Source organism: Archocentrus centrarchus (genome assembly GCF_007364275.1).
Source record: "Archocentrus centrarchus isolate MPI-CPG fArcCen1 chromosome 18 unlocalized genomic scaffold, fArcCen1 scaffold_23_ctg1, whole genome shotgun sequence".
Classification (NCBI taxonomy): Eukaryota; Metazoa; Chordata; class Actinopteri; order Cichliformes; family Cichlidae; genus Archocentrus; species Archocentrus centrarchus.
The window spans coordinates 3,451,598-3,473,021 of record NW_022060145.1 but is presented as its reverse complement, the minus strand read 5'-3'; the positions used below and the strand labels follow the sequence as shown (position 1 = coordinate 3,473,021).

Below are 21,424 nucleotides of genomic sequence, written 5' to 3'. Positions count from 1 at the left end.
TTATCTGGCTTCCCACAGTCCAAAGAAATACATGCTCTGTTAATTGGTGATTCTAAACTGGCCATGAATGTGAGGTCGATAAAGTGCAGCGAATAAAGCACTGTAAGAATGTATGGTCAAATGTGCCTTGTATTCTAAAGCACTTTGAGTGGTCAGTAAGACAAGAAAAGCACTATATAAGGAAAAGACAGAAAAAAAAGTGAAGCACTGTTTTTGCAGCTCTTGTACAAGGGTAACAATCATGTGTATATGTGTGTGGAAGACATACAGGCATGTGTGTGTGTCCCTGCGTGTGTAACTGTGTGTGTAATTAAAGAGATCAGTGATGGGGACAGCTCAGTTCTCACACTCCAAATATACACAGCATCTCTTTTATGGGTATGAGACCCGAAATTCTTGTCATGCCACTGACACACATCCAAGCATGTTTGAAAAATAAACGGCTTATAATAGTGATGGGGTCTACAAAGACAAGTTGGTGTGTGTGTGTGTGTGTGTGTGTGTTGGTGTGTGAGCATGGGTGTAGGAGACTGTGTCCCTGGTACAGATGGTACTTTTCAGCCTCTGATATGTAGGATTGTGTGGAGGACTCTGTGTGTGTGTGTGTGTGTACATGTGGCATAACATGAGTCAGCCTTTGGGTACACTGTGAGACCGACAGACACTATAATAATCACCTCCATGCACACTCACACTGCGAGGAGACAGAGAGCCACACAGGCAGTCAGACAGAGAGACTGGCTAAGCACACCCACATATAGCAGCCATGTAGCTGGTGAATGGAGCGCTGGAGTCCTGATAATTAAGGCCTTTATTCAAGGAGAGAGGGACTGATAGGGAGTCCTGGCTTTCCCTTTAGTTCCCCAAACAACCAGCTAATCCCAACTGTAGTGCTATGATAAGCTAAGCACTCCAGTCTTGCTTAATATACTCACCATCCCAAAGTTATGCACAGTGAAAAGTAAAGGAGCTTACAAAGTTAGGGGCGCTTGTAAAGGAGGACATTTTCAGCAGATGGTCCCAACTGGGACGCATGTCCCTGTTTGGTAGATAACTCGCTTCGGTGCATCTTGCTACCACTTAAACACATATTACACTGAGTTTAACAGCATTCAGTGGTGTTAAACTGAGCTTGCAGCAGCTGTGAGGTTATAACGAGATTATAACGTGGAATAAAAGGGGACGTTTTGTGGAAGGGTTGTAATGTTTACATGTAGTATAGTGTAAAGTAATAACCACATTAAACTACATCGGATTGACACACACACACACACACACACATATATATATATACACACATATATATAAAATGACAGCATTTTTCCTACTTTCTGGTCTATGAAATGTTGTAAATTATGCTATCACGACTTTCTCCAAGTACACACTGACTTGCTCGTACTGCTTATACAAACAAAGATTAGCACCTTGTAGTCAAGATTCAGTTAATATTCATGTTTCTTCAGATGTCAACTTTTGGATATAAAATGCCACATTTTTTTCCTTATACACCATTTGTGTATTTTTTTAAAAATTATTATAAATCCTTGAGTTATTGTCAAAAACCTGTTATATGACATCAGTCACTTTGACATTTGATCTTCAGAGCTAACCAGTTTATCCTTTTGAGGAAATTTTTATCAGGGCATTCAAAAGATATTATGTTCAGGCACAAAACATAATGCCTCAGGGTCACAGCGGTTGCCTACAGTGAGGCATAAAAGTCTTTCTTATGTCCAAAATTTAAAATATTGAATTTTTGGGTCTTTGGCTTTGATTGGTGCATTGCTTTAACGCTGACTGCTAACAGATGAAAGAAGCAATCGCTGATCTCTCTCTAATGTGGTTTTGAAATTACTTGACTGGTCGATGTCTAAGTCAGCGACTTTTAAAGAACGTGTCTTTCAGCACTTAGAACACACACAAAGTTCAAAAGCATAAAAAGCTGTTTGTGTAGGAGAGCTCATAAAGGAGCAATAGCCCACAACCGTGATTTTGCTCCTTCTTAACTGATGAATGTGTGTGTGTGCGTGTGTGCACTCCTACTGCTCTTACTCACTCACTTCACACATCGCCCTGTCGCTCTACCTGCCTTACCTGATTTTTTTACAATCTTTGTGTATTATATGTATTAGTATGGCATGAGTTTTTACACAGTCCCTTAAATGCCAAATAAAACTGAAATGTGACAAAACAGAGAATAATATAGAAAGATCTACTGTAGTATATTATACAATACTGTGCAAAAGTCACTTCCCAATCAGATGCTTTCCAGATGGTATCGCATGGTGGATCAAAATCTGATGGTACTTTTCTGTGTTCATAGTTCCATCAATTTTGACAAGATCTCCAACATCACCGGCTGAAACGCAGCCCCAAACCACAACAGAGCCTCTGTAAAACACAGTGGGGTCAAGGTCGTACCCCTCTCCTTACCTCCTCCGTACATATTGACATCAATTTGAACCACAAATTTTACATTTTGGATTCATCCCTCCATCACACCTGTTACTACTGATTTTCAGTCCTGTTCTTGTCTTATTTGGCATACCTCAGCCTTTTCTCCCCGTTTCCCTTCCTTAAGAATGGCTTCTTGACAGCCCCCTTCTACTGAGACCACCTCTGAGGAGGTTTCTGCAAACAGTAGATGGAACAACTGGAGGGCCAGATGCATCTCTCAGGTCCCGTGTCAGGATTTTTCCGTTTCTTAAGGACAACTTTCAGATACTGTTAATCTGCTTTGGATAGTTTTTAGGCCTGCCGCTTCTTTTGTCCTCCACACTCATCCCTTGAGTTAGGTCAGTGTTGCATGGCTTAGGAAACAAAAAATATTCAAAAAAAAAAATGTAAAAGACCTTCAGAAAGCCTGGAGAACTATTGCTCAAGACCACAAATTGCAAGAAAGTCTGACTCCTTGGAAGCAAAATACAAAGAAATGAGGAGTGGCTCAAGACTTTTGCACAGTACTGTACTTAATATATTGTGTGCCTATATGCAAACTGGCACCAAGTTAGAAAGCTAGATCAGAGAGGAAACTATGTGCTTAAAGAGTCTTACCTTGTGATCAGAGGTGAAGTAGTCCCTCTGTTTTTAGCACCCACGGGACACCATGACACCTCTCAGCTCCTGAAACCACAACCGGGGGACCGAGGGTCAGTCTGGTATCAACATTAACATTAACAGAAGTACAGAGCAGCACATTTCATTCACAAAATAAATTAAGTCTTCCCCAAGCACAGTAATGTGTTTCTATTTTCACCTCCTCCTCAAAACTAGGTTAAACACATCTGTGACATTCCAGTGTGGGTTGAAGCAGCGGTCATCAATTCATCAGCTCTTTAGTGAAAGGCGGAAAAATGAACACCGTTCTCCCACCCGGGGCAAACGGAGCTCATTTGTTATTCCATGCGCTTGTTTTAATTATGCACGTGTGACGTTTGCTGAATGTTCTGTGGTCAGCGTGCTGATATGTCATTCGGTGTGGGTTATAAACCACAGTGTGAGAGTGTCAGCCAAAACGCGCAGCAGGGCCCAGGCCAGCGCTGCGGCCATCTGCGTGTGTGTTCCTCATGTGCCGCCTGTTCAGTGATTCACAGTGTCACTGCTGGGCCACATGACTGAGAACAGGTGGCACTCTGGTGCACTTCCCCACCCCCAACATACACACACACACACACACCTCCACATACACCCTGAGAACACACAGCACCTGCAGTGTTCTCAAACACTAAAGTGGCATGACTGTACACAAAGGCATACACACACACACACACACACACCCACACACACACACACACACACACTCTGTCTTTCCTATATGCTCAGACCCACAAAAGCACCAAATAACCCCTCTTAACAAATGGCTGTTATCGATGGTAGCTGCAAGCTAAATGTCAGCACCTCTTTTGTCCTCTTACTCATATCTAAGCCTGCCTGCCCTCCTCCCCACCCTTATTTCTCCTTAACATTTGCCCTTTAACTTCCACACAGTGTCCTCTTTGCTTTCGTTAGGACTACACTTTTTTTTCCTCCCTGTGCTGTCTTGTTGATCAGCGTGTGCAAAAAACTGTAGCTTGCAGCAAAAAAAAGTGAACAATCTATTGAAGGCATACAGGAGAGTTTGGACTCTCTGTTCTTGTTGCAGAAGAGTGAAACCTCACTTTGTGATTTTTCTTTTCTCCACCTCTGCTGTCTTTCTTCTTCACACTCTGAAGTTCTACCTGCAGGGCTGCAACATAGAACACGCCCACACATTTCAGCTTCCATATGTTTCCCCATTGAGCATGTCCACGCTGAACCAATGCAGCATACACAGCCTAGAGCAGCTTGTGTGTGTGTGTGTGTGTGTGTGTGTGTGTGTGTGTGTGTGTGTGTGTGTGAGACAGTTGTGTGAATACGAGGCAAAAATAGCTGGCTCAGCCTTCACTGATCTTGCAGCCTGGTGGGTAAGGCCACAAACCTTTGAACTCAAGGTCAAAGGGCAAACTCCCCTCAGGGGCCACAGCTGGCTGCAATGTAAAGGTGGAACAGCTGTGTGCGCATATGTAGGTGGGTGAGGAACAATTTAGGTGCTCCTTCAGTAGCGTCACACACCGGAGCAGGCAAGCGTGCATGACTTGGAGGCTGAATCGTCGCAAGGGTAGACTGTCTTTCACGACATATACAAAAATGTCACAACCTTTCATATAATCATTTGATTTGGACTGATATCACAAGTGAGGGGAAGGGGGTGGTTGTGAGAAAGAGATGATGAAAGACAGTGAAGAATGGGTGTGTGTGTGTGGGGTAGTTTGGCAAGGCAATACAAAATAATGAAAGGGAGTAGGCACACATTTAATTAACATATTTAAATTGAAAGAGTGACTGATTAAGTTTGAGACGAAGTGAAAGAAAAGACAGGCGAAGTTGCAAAAGATAGAGTGAGAGATAGAGCTAGAAAGTGATGTTTGTCTTGTCGCTAAAGGTTAACTAGTGGGAGTATCTTCCTTTGACATTAACCAGCTGAAGAGAGACAGAGATAGACGGGTGAAGCAACAGACTTTGCAGCAGAGATGAAGAGGCAGATAGGCACGGGGTGGGGTGGGGTGGGGGTGGGGGGGTAGAGTAAATGGCCTTGAGTCTAACAAGAGAAAATAGAAGGAAAAAACAAGACAGGTTGAGGGAGACAAGGTGTGAAAGACAACAGAGTAGGGCTATAGAAGACAACAGAAGTCAGTGTTTGTAGTGTTTCACCCCCATCTCAGCTGGCTCCAATACAGCGCTGCAGGGCAAGAGGCACAGTGGACGCTTGCTGCTAATGGTACAGTGAATAGATGAAACACCACAAAGCCAAATCTGCTGATTCAGTTAATCGGACGTTTAGCACTTTTATTATTTAAGCTTGCCAAAACTGAAGATCCTGATGGGACACATGGGGACAGAGAATGTGACACGCAGAAATTGGTCCTCGCTCATCAAGCACAACAACAGTTTCTAATGTGAAATATAGATGCTACAAAAATGATCCGATCCAAAAATGAGGTCAGTTGGTGAAAAACCAACGAGAAAACTATCATTAGGTCACTGTCTTAGAAACATCAAGCTGAAAGGCTACATGTCCAGGTGTTCCACCTGCAAAACACGCACATACAGCATATATACACTAACCACACACACAAACCTATATCCATATACACATGCAATTAAGTACAATAAAGTAATTACACAGCTGTCTGACTGCTGCAAATCTCTGTGTGTACACAAGGTGATACCTGCGTTTCTTACTACTTTACTCTACAGTACCTGTTGACTTATTACACAACAAAGTCATATTAACACATTCGCCTACTGGCAAATACACACAACACTCAGCATGTGTGAGCCTGTATGGCGTGAGTATAGTAGCCTTGCTTGAGCTGCTCCAGTCCTTAGTCACTGGTGATTCAGAGGTCTCTTCAAGTTAGGGCAACAGACTTCACACACACACACACACACACACACACACACACACACACACACACACACACACACACACACACATAGAAAAACAGCAGGTTGCTGCAGGACTGGTGCTAAATGACAGGGTTATCTTCATCAGTGTCTTTCTGTCTAGATTGCCTGTCTGCTGTGCGTCTCTATGTCATGGCCATTTGTTTGCTGTGCTTATCTGTGTGTTTCAAAGGAGTCACTTGGCACAGGTTATATCCTTAAAGTGACCTTTAGTAAAGCCACCAGCGTGTGGGTAGATACTATAAAGTCAGCCTTGGTTTGCATGCACACATCAAAGAGCTAATCATAAGCAAGAACATTTTGTTCAGATTTCTTGGAATGCTGTCACACCGCATCCTGAATGTGTGTGTGTGAGAAGGTACGGGCAGATAAGGACGTCTGCAGTAGAGGAGTAGTAGGGAACTGTTTTTTTTCTGATTGGGTTGGTAGATCAAAACTTTCAGACTCTGCCCGTCTTCTGTACAGAGTTAGTACGGAGAGACAGGTGAGACCTGTTCTGGCCAATAAACTGAATTTTTTGCACGGATGCATGAGAGCAGTATCGAATCTGTCTCATTTGCCTGTTTGCGAGGCCAGAGCTGGCAGAGCCACAGAGAGTGAGGAGGAGTGTCAGGTTGGCTGCGGTTGGGGATGTTTTGGCTCGGTGAACTTCTGCCACATGGCTTTAGTAAAAGGTCATGGTGAAAACCAAGCATGGCTCAAAAACCACCACACCCACTCTGACTCCTACACGGGCAGATAGAAGTGACAGACAAGGCAGACAGCCTGACTTCCTCTTTGGGGACAAGCAGGAAAAGGACACCCACATAAAGAAGGGGTGACAGACAAACTCACCGACTCGAGCCTCACCACACTGACAGACACACACCCAGAGACTGTCTGAAAATCCAGCAGCAGTGAGACAAACGCGAAGAGAAGAAGGCAAAAGAACAAGAATGAACAGTTGGTAATAAATTGTGTCTAGACAGACGCTAATGAAGGCAGTCTGACTGTGGCTGCTGCCAAAATTAAGACCTGTGAAGAGCGCAATTACGCGTGTGTGAGAGGGAGACTGAAAGAGGGCTTGTGTTTTCGTGAGCCGTTTGAGCAAGCATGTGCAAATTGGTGTTTGATGAATATAACCCTTTTAACACCGCAACGTTTTTTGTTTTTTTTTACCCTCACTGCCCTTCTCTTTCTTCTCTTTCTCTCTCTCACACACTCGCAAACCACAGCAGAGCAGCCGAGCAGAGCGTGACCCTCACAGCTGTAGACGGTATTCAGAGCGCACGCTTTGACGCCGGCACGGTCTCATGACGTCAGTCCTTCAAAATAAAAGAGCTTTTTCGACAAACCCTGAAACCTGGTCAGCTTCATCCCAGCGTACCAAAGGGCAGACACAAAGATCAGAAAACAGCCATACTTGAGATGTTTGCAGCCAGAACCTTAACTGTGGAGCTTTAATTAAACTAATTGTTACATGGAACTTCCAATAAAGGGACTGAATACATTCAGATGCCAGCTGTTCATGGTTCTATCAGTAGATCAAACTTTCTATTAATCATTACTTTTTTTGTGCCTTTTCAAACTGTTCTCTAGTCGGCTGCCTGCAAACCACAACTATAATTCACACGCTGGGCGCACAGACTCTACTGTATGTGTCACATCAAATAAGGATCACAGGGATGAAGAGGAAGGTCGTGCTCACTGAACATTATGAGATTCCACTGTTTAACTGTTTTTGGCAGTGCACCTATAATCTCTGTTAGGTGTGCATACTGACACACTTTTGATAGTTTGGCAACAACAGTATTAAAATGGGGCAGAGCGGGCAGGTGGCATGCCCAAACTCGCTTCAAACTCACAAACACACGGTCTGAGAAATGTTGCCTGCGGCACCCCAACAAAATAAAAACTGGAGAAGAAGAAACGAAAAGGACGACTTTTGTGAAAGTGGTAAGTGATGACTCGGAAAATGAGTTATGGCAACAACACATGGAAGTTTTACTTGACTGTGGACACGGACCATGGACAACTGCAGGGATCAAGGTCAAAGACTCATTCCTGTTACACTTTTTTCAAGTCCACTTAAGGCGGCTAAAAGATGGAGGTGTAGTGGGTGCACTGTAGTGAACAGCAGCGTCACAGACAAGTCTCTGCAGTCAGAAAGCACACCGACATCCACACAGAGCCTCTCGTGCACCCTCGGATTATTAAATTTATGTCACTTCGATCAGGCAGATGCTCAAATACATGCAGACGGGGAAACGGTAACACCCGTGTAAGGAAGGTGGATATAAGGCCACTCTTATGCTTTCATGGGCCGTGTATGTAGGTTTGAGGCAAACCTGGAGAGTAGTCAGGCAAGCCCTGCCAAGCCCACATACCTGAGCAGAGGTGCTAAACTGTACTATCCAGTTGCATAATAGCATTCAAGTTAACTGTCACATACCAAAAAGACTGACTCAGGCCTTTATAATCACACTGCTGTGCAGGAGAGGTAACTGATATGAAGGAGCAGGAGAGTGTGTTTGCATAGTTACTGTGCATGTATATATGTAATGTGTACTTGTGTGTGCGCAGATGAGTGGATGACGTGAGCTGAATCTTCTGCTCACAAAGACTTCTTTATCCAGTTGTGGCACACATGATTCCCACATGGTGGCTTGTGCAATCTTCACAGGACCACACACACACACACACACATACACACACACACGCACACACACACACACACACGCACGCCTCTCATATATGTACTCGCAATCTGACAAGCACTCAATTCCCTTATCCAGCAAGTAAGCATACAACCAAATAATGCGCACACCAGGACCCCCCCACTCCTCTTTGTCTCTTTCTATAGGCTGCATTCTTAAAGGCAAAGTATCAGTGTCTGCATATTTAAATGGGACAAAGGCTGCTTGGCTGTCATCTAGACACTGTGACCCCACGCTTCCTGCCCTGGTCAGGCACCACAGCAGACAGGCACACACATGCAGAAACACGCACACACAGAGATTCATCTATAATCACCAAGAAGTATCACACAAACTAGCTTCAAATACAGACGCTATAGACAAGAGGTGTGTGTGGAAAAGTGGTGGTGAGTCCTGTCCAGTTTTATCTGTCACACGTCACTGTGTAATATCTGTCAAGGTAGAAAAGACAAATAAGTCAAGCAATAGAAATATGCAGAAACTACAGGCAAGGGGGAAGATTTTTGGTACCACAAGCGTTCTGATTTCTAATGGCAGTCTACTGAACACTCACGTTTAAGCAGGCTTTGTTTGCATGCAGGTAAACAGTCCCTTTGGAGAGCCAGAGGGGGACTGTATGTTGAGAAATATAATCTCAAACATCAGCAAATATCAGATGATAATTCAAATGTTTTATTAGCTTCTTAAAATGATATGCATTGATATAGCAGTCATTGCTGCCACGGGTCAGGTCAGTGACGAGCTGAGGAGTTTGCAGCTTAAAGTTGGCTTTAAGAAAATGTGCTTTTTGCTCCATGTAATTTGAGACTATCAAATGAAAGCTATTCATTTTGATATCACTTACACTTCTTAGCACTGCCTCTTTGCAATACTGGTAATGAAGCAGTTGAATTTCAGTCTACTGCTGCACTTAGAATATATTGGCCTGAAGTAAAAGTGAAAAACGACAGCTTGGAATGACGTTGGAGCAGGATCATTTTTTTTGATGGCCACTGATCAGCTCTCCCGAGTCCTATAAAATCGTGCGGTGAGATCAACATAAGACCTGCTGAAGTCAGCGGCGAGTGTTAAGTGTGCATTTTCATCAGGGCGCCACCATCATAATGCTAGCATGAAAAACGGACTGCCAGTGAGAACTGTCGTGTCACTATAAATAACCAAAGACAGCCATAAATTTTGTAATGCTCAGAGAAGCATTGCATGTTTGTGTTAGATACACTATGAATATAACATGCAGGGGAAAGGACTGGAGTGACTTCCTAGTAGGCTGTTACCATGGAAAAACTTGGCCAATCAGGTTGTAATCATTGCTGTAATCCTCTTCCTCAGGAATTCAAGCGCAGATGGCCTTATGAGCGCTCACCGCACACACGCTTAGTTTAAGCTAATGCTGTGGTTGATCCTTCTCTATCTTGAACTGTGTCTTTATTTGAGGTGTGCGCAGTGTGCGTGTCTCTGTTATAATGAACGCGCGTGCTTGTGCATATCCATGTGTTGAACACGCTTGCGTTTTTTTGTGTCTAAATGTGTGTCCTTGACCAGCTGCACAGGGCAGAGGAAATGAGGCGGAACTCAATCTGGTCCACACCTGTCTATCTCTCTCTCTCTGGAGGGAGGAGCCTAGGGTCTCAAACACACACACACGCGTGCACACACACACACACACACACACACACACACACACACACGCACACGCACAGCTTCACAAGTGCACTGTTCACAATCTGTATGAGCAGATAGATTATGCATGCAGCAGTCAGCTAAGGAGCTTGGATCTATTAATGTATGCACCGAGACAGTTTTATGTTTGTGTATGCTTCATGAGCAAGAGAGAAGGACAGACAGAGAGGGAGGAGAGAGAGAGAGAGAGAGAGAGAGCGCGGTGATGTGTATGCTCTCTATGTTTGTGCTGCATGATGGGCTAAGAGAGAGGGAGAGATTAAAAGAGTGACACACATTAAATATAGAGAAAGAGAGGGTGACAAAGACAGGAGAGGAGGAGACTTCTTTAGGAAAAAGCAGAGAGGCGAGGGATGAGGTGGAGGGAGACAGAAGATGAAGAGATCGGGGATGACAGTATGAGCCACACAAGGACAGAGAGAGAGAGAGAGAGAGAGAGACAGAGCAATTTCACTGGTATGGGAGGGTGGGGGGGTTACTCTGGGACGCCAGAACCCAGTGACATGACACAGATGCACTGAGCTACTGTGCAGAGAGCAGAGGGGTAGGGGAAGAGAGTACTGAGTGAGAGAGGAGAGGAAGAAGAGGGGGTGAGTGTCTGTGAGAGCTCACTGCCACTGTACTGTTTCCACTCTATTCTGTGGAGAAGATGATGGTAGGCATAGTGCGGAAATGCAAACCACAACATGAATTCATCATGAAAGAAAATTTAGAACATTACATTTTGCATCAAATAATAATATCCTACACTGTTTGGCATAATGTGTCATCTTTTTTTGGCTCAGTCTGAGAGTGTCCACAGCATTTAAAGCGCTTGATACTGATGACCTGGCTTCCTGTTGCAACTGAGATGTTCAGGCGAGGTTCAGTCAACTGCCAACGAAGGTGCACACGAGAGCGTAAATGCCCGACGGGCTGGACATCAAACTGCATTTAACCCGCCAGCTATCTACCGCAATGTCTGTGTGATGTTACACTTTGCTTCTGATATAACAATAGTACTGGTAATACTTTGGTGAATTTACAGCTAGTGAGTGGTTGCCATGTGTCCTAACTCCTGCACGCTACACCCAGATAATCCAAACAGGACTTCCAGGAGAGAAAATACAAAAAAAAAAAAAGGCTGACAGGAAGTATTTCCTGCTGTCTGCTTCGTGTCAGAAAGGGCAACTCCGTCCAACCTTCTGACTCGATTCTCCTGACATTTTTCAGATTCCACGTGTGTTAGCTTTTATTTAAAGGTCTGTCATAAATGCCATCATATGCGTATGCCATCATTGTGCGTGCCCTCAAGCTCACCGACAGCACAAGGGAAGATCTGCATGCACCAAATAATAATTTTCAGTTTTCAGATTTCTTTATAATGTGTGTCACCAGGTTAGAGTCGGAGAGAAAAAAGTAATAGTAAAAAAAAAGAAAAAAAAAAGTGTTTTTCTACAGAAAGAAACATCAACATGGAGAGGCAGGATGTCAGAATAAACAACATTCATCCACATCTTTATGGCAGGAAGCTACTGGGTGTATAGGAAATGTAGTCTTAATGATAGTAATATAAATTCTGAGAGACAAAAGCTGTCCATCATCTCCTACATTTGCCTAGTTATTTTAGAATAATTACAGTGACATATTCCAATTTGACAGTAATGTAAAAAAATTGCAGCCAACTCAATGCAAAGCACAGACTGCAGCCTATAGAAAATTATACATGCCGTCTCGTCTGCACAATAACACACACCCACACACCCATGCACTTGAACTCATTTCCAAGTCACATGCGAAGGACCTTACAGCAGAAGAATGTGTTTCCACCCACACACACACACACACACACACACACACACACACACACACACACACACACACACACACACACACACACACACACACACACACACACACACACACAATTAGTGGCTTTTCTTTCCACTACACAACATATATGCCACACACATATTTATGCTCAAGCAGGCAGGCTACCAACCTGCCAGCATATAATAGCAGAGCTTTCCATCCATCCCTTTACCCTCTCCCCCATTTGTCTCTTCCCCTGCCGTACACCTGCCAGGCCTACAGCAAGGTCGCACACCTCAATTACCCTGCGCACACGCACACACGTATGCACAAAGAGTGAGAGAGGGAGTGCGATAGGGAGGGAAGATAAGAAAGGAGGGGGCGAGAGCAGATTTCACGCTACCCTGAGCAGTGGCTAGCATGCACCAGTGTTTCTGACATTTTATTTATGATGTGCAACGTTCAGTACCAGCTCTCTTCTTTTCTTCTTATCTCTCCCTTTGTGTCTGTGATTCAGACTGCCGCATATACATCACCCTTTGATAAATAGCCTTAGCAACCCAGGATTTGTGTAGCAACAAATTTCATTTTGTAAAAAACAAACCCAGAAATTGAGCGTTTAAGTTTGCAGATTCCAACACCCAGTGACCTATAATGTAAATATATAATTTTTATTTAATTAAAATTTGGAGTAATACAGTTTTGAATGTCAGGCAATAAAGAAAACATTTTTTTTTTTAAATCAATTGCTTGTGGTGCCTGTGACATGAGCAGCCGAACGTCAATAAGAGTTTGGATATTATGCTGCAACAGCAACACTAATGTACCTTACAAATACAGCCATGAATCCCAATGTGCTAAATAGCCATATTATTATTATTAATTTAGTAGCTGTGAATGTGATCCTCCTATTAGGGCTTTTTGAATCTGCAGGCAGACTGCTGTTCACCCATGCAGCCACGGGAGGCAGCCAGCTATGTTTACACTCTGGGCTAATACAGCTACCATATGGCCACAGAGCACAGGACACATACAGGAGCGCCATACTGGAGTTTGATTGGAAGATCCAAAAATGAATGGGAAGTTAATCTGAGCATAAAATAAAGAGGGAAAAAAAAATGTGGGAGAATATTTTGTAGGCAGTGGGAGGGTGGAGGACTTGTTTAGCCTCCAACTCTCCTTAGAAGGGCAACACTGTTCCAATATATTAAAACCACCTACACGTCGGCCTGTGGCCATCAGCAGATGAGCGTAGGAGTTTTTAATTTGTTAGCCGTCTCTTATTAAAGGATTCTCAACTCCCAAAGCCACTTGAACTTATGACCTAAGGAATTTCAATGCATCCGAATATATTTAGGGTCACAGTTTTTCCTGTTTGCAGCTCTTCTGCTGCTCTTCAGCTTGGACGAATACAGAAGGACAGAGAGGAGGAACATGCAGAGAGAAGCTCGCGTCCACACACACAGTGAAGCATGTAATTCTATGCATCACTGACAGAAATCCTATGGGACAGACTCAGCCTGCCTCGTGACCTCCTCCCTCACCCTGCCCCACCCAGCCCACACACAGACAATCTGCACTACATGGTATCACTGTAGTATAGTACAGGCAATTTGCAGCTTGATGCCAAACATCTAACACCAGTCAAACAAAAGAAACAGAGAAAAATCAATTATAATGTCCAAATACATGCACAGCCATGCCCTTCTCTGTTCTTGGATCTCTGCCACTTTTCCACTAGTCATCTCGACTTGACTCGACTCGGTTTTTAGGCTTTTCCATTAGGTGGCGGTACCTGGTACCAGGTATTGTTTAGTACCTATTCGGCCGTGTGTCCAAGCGAGTCGAGTCGAGCCGAAAATGTGACGTCAACAGAATGCATGCCACTGATTGGCCGGGCAGTGACATCACTAGAGTGACTCCTACACAAGACTCAACCCCTTTGTTTTTGAAACCCGGCAACGAGGGAAATGGCTGCACACTGACCAGCACAGACGTTTTTGTGGTCGGTGGATGACAACAGAATCCAGAGGGAGCTGGACGGAGCAGCCGTTTGTGCTTGCGTCGCATACAAATGACGCCACAGGACTTTTGGGCCGCCTTGCTGAGGCGACACTCAATTGTAAAGGAAGACTAACAAAACCGAGTAGAATGGAGCCGAGTTTAGTCGAGCCGCGTAAGTACTGGTGGAAAAGAGGCAAAAACCATCTGATCACAGTGTGCGTCAGAGACTGACAGATGCATTTTAGGGTTTTAAATGACAAAGATTTGCAAGGTTAATGTTAAGTTGAAGGAAAGACGATGGAAGGATTAATGAAAGACAGGAAAAGTGGTAGACAGAAAGGAGAGAAGGCTGTGAAAGGACAGGAAAGATATAGGATAGAGGGAAGGGTGAGGGAGGGTGCAGACAGACCAAGGAAGGAGGAAGGACCAGACTTCGAGGCAGATCATATTACGGGTCTGAGGGCAAACACACACACACACACACACACACACACACACACACACACACACACACACACACACACACACACACACACACACACAGACCCATAAAGGTCACAGTGTACCCGCTGCCCTCCAGACACACTCACACAGAGTGTGAGTGTGTCTGGAGGGCAGCGGGTATCCTCATAAACACTACGAGACACACACAGCTTTGATTTCTCACACTAGTTTTATACTTCCTTTTTGTCTTGGAAAACAAAACAAATGAGGTAAATTACAGAATGACGCTGATAAATTCACAAATTTCAAAGCTTTCATCTGAATCTTACCAAAAAGAGTGACTCCCGTGCGGCTCAGCTGTGACTTTTGAATCATGCATTGAGAAGAAGTGGAGCGAGAGACATTGCGGGACATGCAAAAGCACAGTTATCATAGAAGTTACACAAGTGAGAGAGGGGTCAGGGTTCAGTGTGGAACTGGGTTAAAGAGACAGACAATGCAACCCACATACGAGAAGGCAAGAGCGGTAAAAAGAAAGCTGTTAAGGAGAAGAACAGAACGAAGAGTGGGGGGAAAAAAAAGGTAGAAGGTAGAGCATTGGAAAGATTTAAAAAGCAAAAGAAAAGAATGACAGAGAAGATAATAGAAAAGGAAAAAAAACACACAATCTTACAAAGCTCAACTCAACCTTCCTTCACAACAGGTAATTATAACTGTCAGAGCCTCCAGTCACACACACGCAAACGCAAACCTTCAGCTTCCTTCTCCTAATAATCCTCCGTCTGCTCAGAAACATAATCAGGTTAATGCATTACTTTCAGTCAGCTGGATCAATCGAGGTCACTGTGGAGTCACCTGTGTTATAGTTCGTGTGTGTGTGCGTGTGTTTTGCACGTGTAATTAACATGCATCCACAGATGTGTATTAACTTGATTACTGGAGTCAGTCCAGCAGTTCATCAGCTGTTTGCACGTTTGTGGGTTCTGTCTGCAGAATCTAGCTTTGCATAAAGAAATACAGACACTAGTAAGATTCAAAGTGAAGACCAAGTTTGATCCTGATGAGTTTAAGTAATTTGAAGGATGCAGAAGGAGTGTCACATACTGTTAGTACCGCAAATACCAGTTAAAATGAACACCCCCGTCTGCAGTACCAGCCCTCACTAATGTGATGAAGAGACATAAATGAGTGGACTGGAAAGCCCGTGCCTCTCTCCTTGTGCTAATTTGAGATTATACAAACTTTGAGTTAACACTTTATCCAGTAAAAACTGACACAGTCTGACAAACACGTTCATCAAATAACACAGCAATCATCAGCAGTAACAGCAGTACAAATACACAGTAAACTTTACATATCACAGTAAAGCTGTTAACGACAGTACTTGATTATGTGAGTACTGTGAAATGAGTAAAACCAGTGCAAGCCTAAACACTGCGTTCCATTCTTGCATCATTAATGGCAGAAGTTAAACACATAACCTGCACGCAAATGCTTTCCTGACACTGCGCCGCTGCTCCTCAGAACGGCTCCAAGGACTCAGACGCAAGTATACAAGCAAATTCACACAAAACGCACAATGAGAAGCTGCGCGGGACCACATCACTTGGTGAGAAGCGCCACAAATAAACAAATACAGAGAACACAATAAAAGAACAGGCCAAAGAGCAGAAGGCTTCAAAGAGGTTTGCGTATTTTGTTGCATGCAATTACAGAGTGCAGTAAATGCAGGGGGCATGGCCCAGCTGTCGTGCGTTTGTGCGTTTATGTCACTGTGTGTTTGTGCAGCTGCATTACAAATTCTATTTTTTGTAGTTTACATACCAAGCAACTAGTATCTGCAGGATGAGCTTCAATGCACGTATAACTAAACTTACAAGCTGCTAACAATGACACAGGGAAAAACAAAGTCTCTCATCATTAGATGTGCTTGGTGCAGAAAGAGGAGCAAAGCCAGAATATCCAGAAAATCAAATTATGTAGCTGACTGCGTTTTGTTCTGAAACTCGTTCTCTGTGTTGCTTAGCCTCTCCATATTCCTTCCCCTTCCATCATGAGCTATAAAGCATTATTACAGAGCTAGCACACTTTAACAGGCTACAACTGTTCGTACACATTATGCAAGAGATGCTGTAAACATACGCACAGTTCCACCATCGACCTTTATGAAGCGGCAATAAAATCAGACATGGGGGCAAAGATGGACACACATCTGTGCCACTCACTCTCTGTGTGTAAGTATGTGTGTGTTTTATGGATTTGGAAGACTTTTTTGTTTTTTTGTTTTTCTCCAGTGGTAGTGACACAGCCCTCTCTCCTGACTGAAACAACTGGAAGTCATTACCTTAAATCAACAAACCCTGGCCCCTCTCCTTCACACAAAGAAGCCATGTGCACACTCAGCATACTGCGTCTGCCAATGGGCCTGTTTGTGAGTGTATGTGTGTGTGTGTGTGTGTGTGTGTGTGTGTGTGTGTGTGTGTGTGTGTGTGTGTGTGTGTGTGTGTGTGTGTGTGTGTGTGTGTATATTCTCAATGTCTCAGCATGGCTACTTTTCTTTCACCGTCCCAGACATCTCTTCATCTGTGCTCCTTTTTCTTTTCTCTCGTTCTAATTCGTCTCTCTCTTGAGTGACACAGGCTGCAGCTCAGAGTCAGACCTATCTGTAAAAAGCTAATCAAACAGCTACCCACACAGCCTAGTTACTATGGTAGACATTAACACCGAGGCCAAAACTAATCTGCTTGAGCCCTTTGACCCCTGCATAATAGAATTAGCCACTCTTATCCCTTTATGTTTTAACAAAGTCTGCTGTGGAATATCTAACTATTGCCATCAAAGGTGAAGTGCAGCACCAGCTCATTTAGGCAAAGAACGACAACAACAACAACAAAAAAAGATCAGTTCCTGAAAAATGTGCACTCTGAATACATGACAGTTATGAAAGAAGAGAACCGTTCACACCTTTACTAACATATATGCAGTATTTAATACTCTAAATTGCACCTTGCTTTGGAAACAATACAAAGACAGCTGGTAGCACCCATTACACAAACACAGTTCAGTGAATGCTGATTCCTTCCAAATCAAACAAATATCTTTTTTAAAAAAAACAAAAACAAAAACAAACCACAATCACTGTCCAATGAAATTATGAAAGAATCGGTCTAAATTAACCCAATATTAATCGCTTTTTCCTCAGATGTGTTCCACAAACTGCGGCGGTGACTCGAAAACTTCACCGTGCTGAATTATCACATCATTGTATCAATTCCAGTAACAAATAGACAATTATTAACATCAAAGTGTCTCAAATTATTATTTGAACATGAGCCATTAATAGCCCAGCCCCTCTCGCTCTGCAAACACAACCCAGCCGCGGCGCCAGCCATCCAGCCGTCCTCCCCTCACCTCCACCCCGAATCTCCTCTTCTGCCTGTCTGCTCCTCTCCTTCTCCTCCCCTTTCCCCCCATTTTAAACACAAGGGGTCTCACCCCTCCCCCTCTTCTCCAGCTCTCTCTGTCTCCTTTTTTTCACCAGGCAGCACACTCAATCACCCCCCCACCCACCCCCCAATCATCTCAGCCTTCATTCCAATGAATGTGCCCCCCCCAAGCCATAGGGGACTGCCCTGGGGCTGAGGAGGGGTAAAGAGAAGCGCAGCACATGTACACACACAATTTCAGTCGCAAAAACACCCCCCCAATCACCTCTCCCGTTTGTTTGTGTGCGTGTGTGTGCGCACATCTGCAGAGGAACACAGGAACATGGTGGGTGACAGACAGGGGGTGGGGGTGGGTGGGTGGCGTCCTAATGGCTCTCAGTGCAGGAAATGGCTTGTTGCTACACAGACAGCTCCAGAGTCAACAGTCATCACAGGCCGCATCCCAATATTTTATCTGCATTGGCAAAACACACACGTTCACTTACAGCTGGGGGAGAGTCAACCCCTCCCCCAGCTAATGACTATGCAAAACTGTAGCCTGCAGAGGAAAAAAAGGAGTCTGGACACATTACAGATGTCATTATGCCTGGTTACTTAAGACCTAACTAAAATGTATCTGTGATGCACAATATATGCATGTTAACATTTTGTTTTCCAAGAAAGGAATATTTTGTTTTCGTATGATGAAACATGTGAGCTGGAGTAAAATATCCAGTTCTGGAGTTTGAGCGCTGTCCTAAAATCCCACGTAGACCGCAAATGAAATGAACTTTAAAATGACATATGCAAAATCCACGTCTGCTGACCATCAGTGCCATTTTATTACAGCATTTTATGGATGGACGGTATCTCAGCGGTTGTTCGATTTATAATGTTCACTTTGAAAACAAGCAGAGTGACTTTACTGCTTACACTGTATGATTTAATGTCTTCATTTCAAATCCTAACACTTAACATACAGAAACTCTATAACCTGCCCTGTCTTAATCAGTTCTGCCCAGCTATAATGCCATATAATATTCTGTGGTGATACAGCATGCTCTGCTCTCTCTATGGGAACCAGCAGCACAGTATAAACAGATTAGTGCAGCATTAGCGCTGGCTGTGTCCTGTATACAGTATTTCCTAATTGGGCAAGGCTATGTCAGATAGAGAGCATGCAGCTATGATGTATTCCAGTCCACAGCAGGCGACCCTGGCTGAACCGTGCCCGGCACGCCACTATTGGATAATGACAGCTGGACAGGAAGTGGTGGAGATTAAAAAAAAAAAGATAAAAGGAAAGAAATGTCAGAGGAGAAGATGCTCTACTTCCATTGGTAATGGACTAATGAAGAAAAAGAAAAAAAAAAAGCGAGAAAGGAGGAAATTCCCCAGGGGAAACAGGAAGGGTGCAGGGCAGCAAATAAAATAGTAACAGAGATTTTGCCTTGTGTGTGGAAATGTGTGTGTGTGTGCGCATGTGCAGACCGGGCGCTCACGTGTGCGAGTGGGAGAACTGGAGGGATCAGTTTACAGTAGGACGCGTGAGATGTCTTTCTAGTGAGGCTTTTATTCTAGGAATGTTTGTATTGGTTTGAACACAGGGGGCACGGACTTAATTAGGACAGGGACTGACACACCAATACACACACGCACACACAGTCACATACTGGCACCAATATTAGCTCCAGGCAGACGCCGGCACAAGTGTTGAGTTTCTCACACGCTTACACTGGGAGGAGTGTGCACATAAAAACACACACACACACACACACACACACACACGCTCTCATTTAAAAAAAACAAGTGCTAAACCACAAGACCAGACTTAGGAGTACAAGCTGAAAGCCCCCAGACCACAACACGCTGGACAGGACGGCGCACACTTTGTATTAGTGAGCTGTGTGCGTTTAACTGACACGGTGCATGAAAAACTAATAATTGGAGTCGGCATCTGTGCGTGCAGGAACAGGCAAGGCATTCGCTCAGTGCTTGAGCAGTAAAGTCACAAGACCCGTGCTCAGTACAGTCACCTGCTAAGATCATGATGAAGAGATGAAGGCAGAACGTGCAGGGAAAAGGAACCTACTGAAGAAAGAAGAAGAAGAACGTGGAAGAAGTGAGAGAAACCCTTTGTGCAAGCTGGCATTTAAATCAGCATGGAGTGAAGGGGAAAGACAGAAAAGAATGCAGGAGCGAGAAGGAGTAAGAAGACCAAAAAAAAAAAAAAGAGGCATAAGTCAAAATTACCTACTTTTGTGTTTTGTTTTGTGTGCCGCTGAGCCAGCTGGCCACGGAGCCTTTAGAGCATTTTAGATCACCCTGCTGTGAACCGAACCGCTGGCTTTAAAACCAACATGCTGGGAGCTTCAAGACCTTTCTTACTGGGTTTCTTCTCTTTCCCAAGGATGGTCTGATTTCAAAATATCTGCTTACATGATGACGAGCACTAGAACCACCATATGATGACCATTATGACAGAAGCCTTCACTCTATGGTAGGCACACAATCAGCCAGATCAGGACAAATCTTATTTCCCAAAGAAATAAATAAAAACAACAATGCAGGGGGCTCAGTTGTGCAGTGTTTGCCTATTTTGGGGCATCCTTTCCATGCAAAAGTTTGGGTAGCTGCGAGACATAAACACTCGTGCCTGTCCACAAAAACGTACACATACACACACAGCCCCAGCTGGAGCACACAAGCTCCCTTTGTGCTGTACTCCTCACGCCTTTCAGCAATAGCTTCAGCCTTTAGCTTAGCTTCTCTCCATCTGCACACACACATACACACATACACACACAGGCAGAGCAACTTTCCTCCTGCTTTTGTCTGCAGAGCCGTAGTGGTCAAACAGCTGAGAGGTTTGTGGATAGGGAAGCTCGGCTTACCGTGGCCAGGTCCGGGCCGAGCACAGAGGGAGACCCCGGGGCTGGCTCGGTGGTGTAAAAATCCAAAAGCAGCTTGTCGGTTAGAGCGTGAGCCAGCTCAGCAGATTCCCACCACCTCTCCTTCCCTTGCCTTTCCTGCTGTCTTGCCTGCCTGTGCTCCCAGCTTTGTGCGTGCCTTGTATTTTCCCTTTAAACTGCACAGGCTGCTTCCCCCACCTCCTCAGCGCACACACGCGCACTGAGCCAACACACAAAACACTCACTGCTCCTGAATATGACACTGTTGTCAAAAGCATTCAGCAGTGTTGCTGTTGTGTGCATATATATAGATATATTTTCTTTCTTATTCCACAGCCTGCAAAGAAGAACAGAAGGAGGAGAGGGGGAAAAATAGAGACTAAAACAGAAATCCTCTTTTGTCTTCCCTCTTCTCTCTAAATAAAATAGAAGTGACACTGGTTTTAGAGCCTCCTCTTCTGCTCGGTCTGTGTTTCTTCCTCACCCT

The 21,424-nt window shown here is 44.2% G+C and overlaps 1 protein-coding gene across 3 annotated transcripts in view; it reads right to left on the bottom strand.

The window, feature by feature from the left end:
• Positions 1-21,424, bottom strand: part of kdm6ba (lysine (K)-specific demethylase 6B, a) — a 97,365-nt gene that overhangs the window by 25,574 nt on the left and 50,367 nt on the right. For 2 of the 3 annotated variants that reach the window (XM_030722579.1, XM_030722582.1), the window contains exon 5: positions 3,055-3,123. The gene's annotated coding sequence lies outside the window, so the exon portion shown is untranslated. Of the gene's footprint in view, positions 1-3,054; positions 3,124-20,919; positions 21,415-21,424 lie in introns of those variants that run through there. The other variant, XM_030722581.1, reaches the window with a different exon arrangement.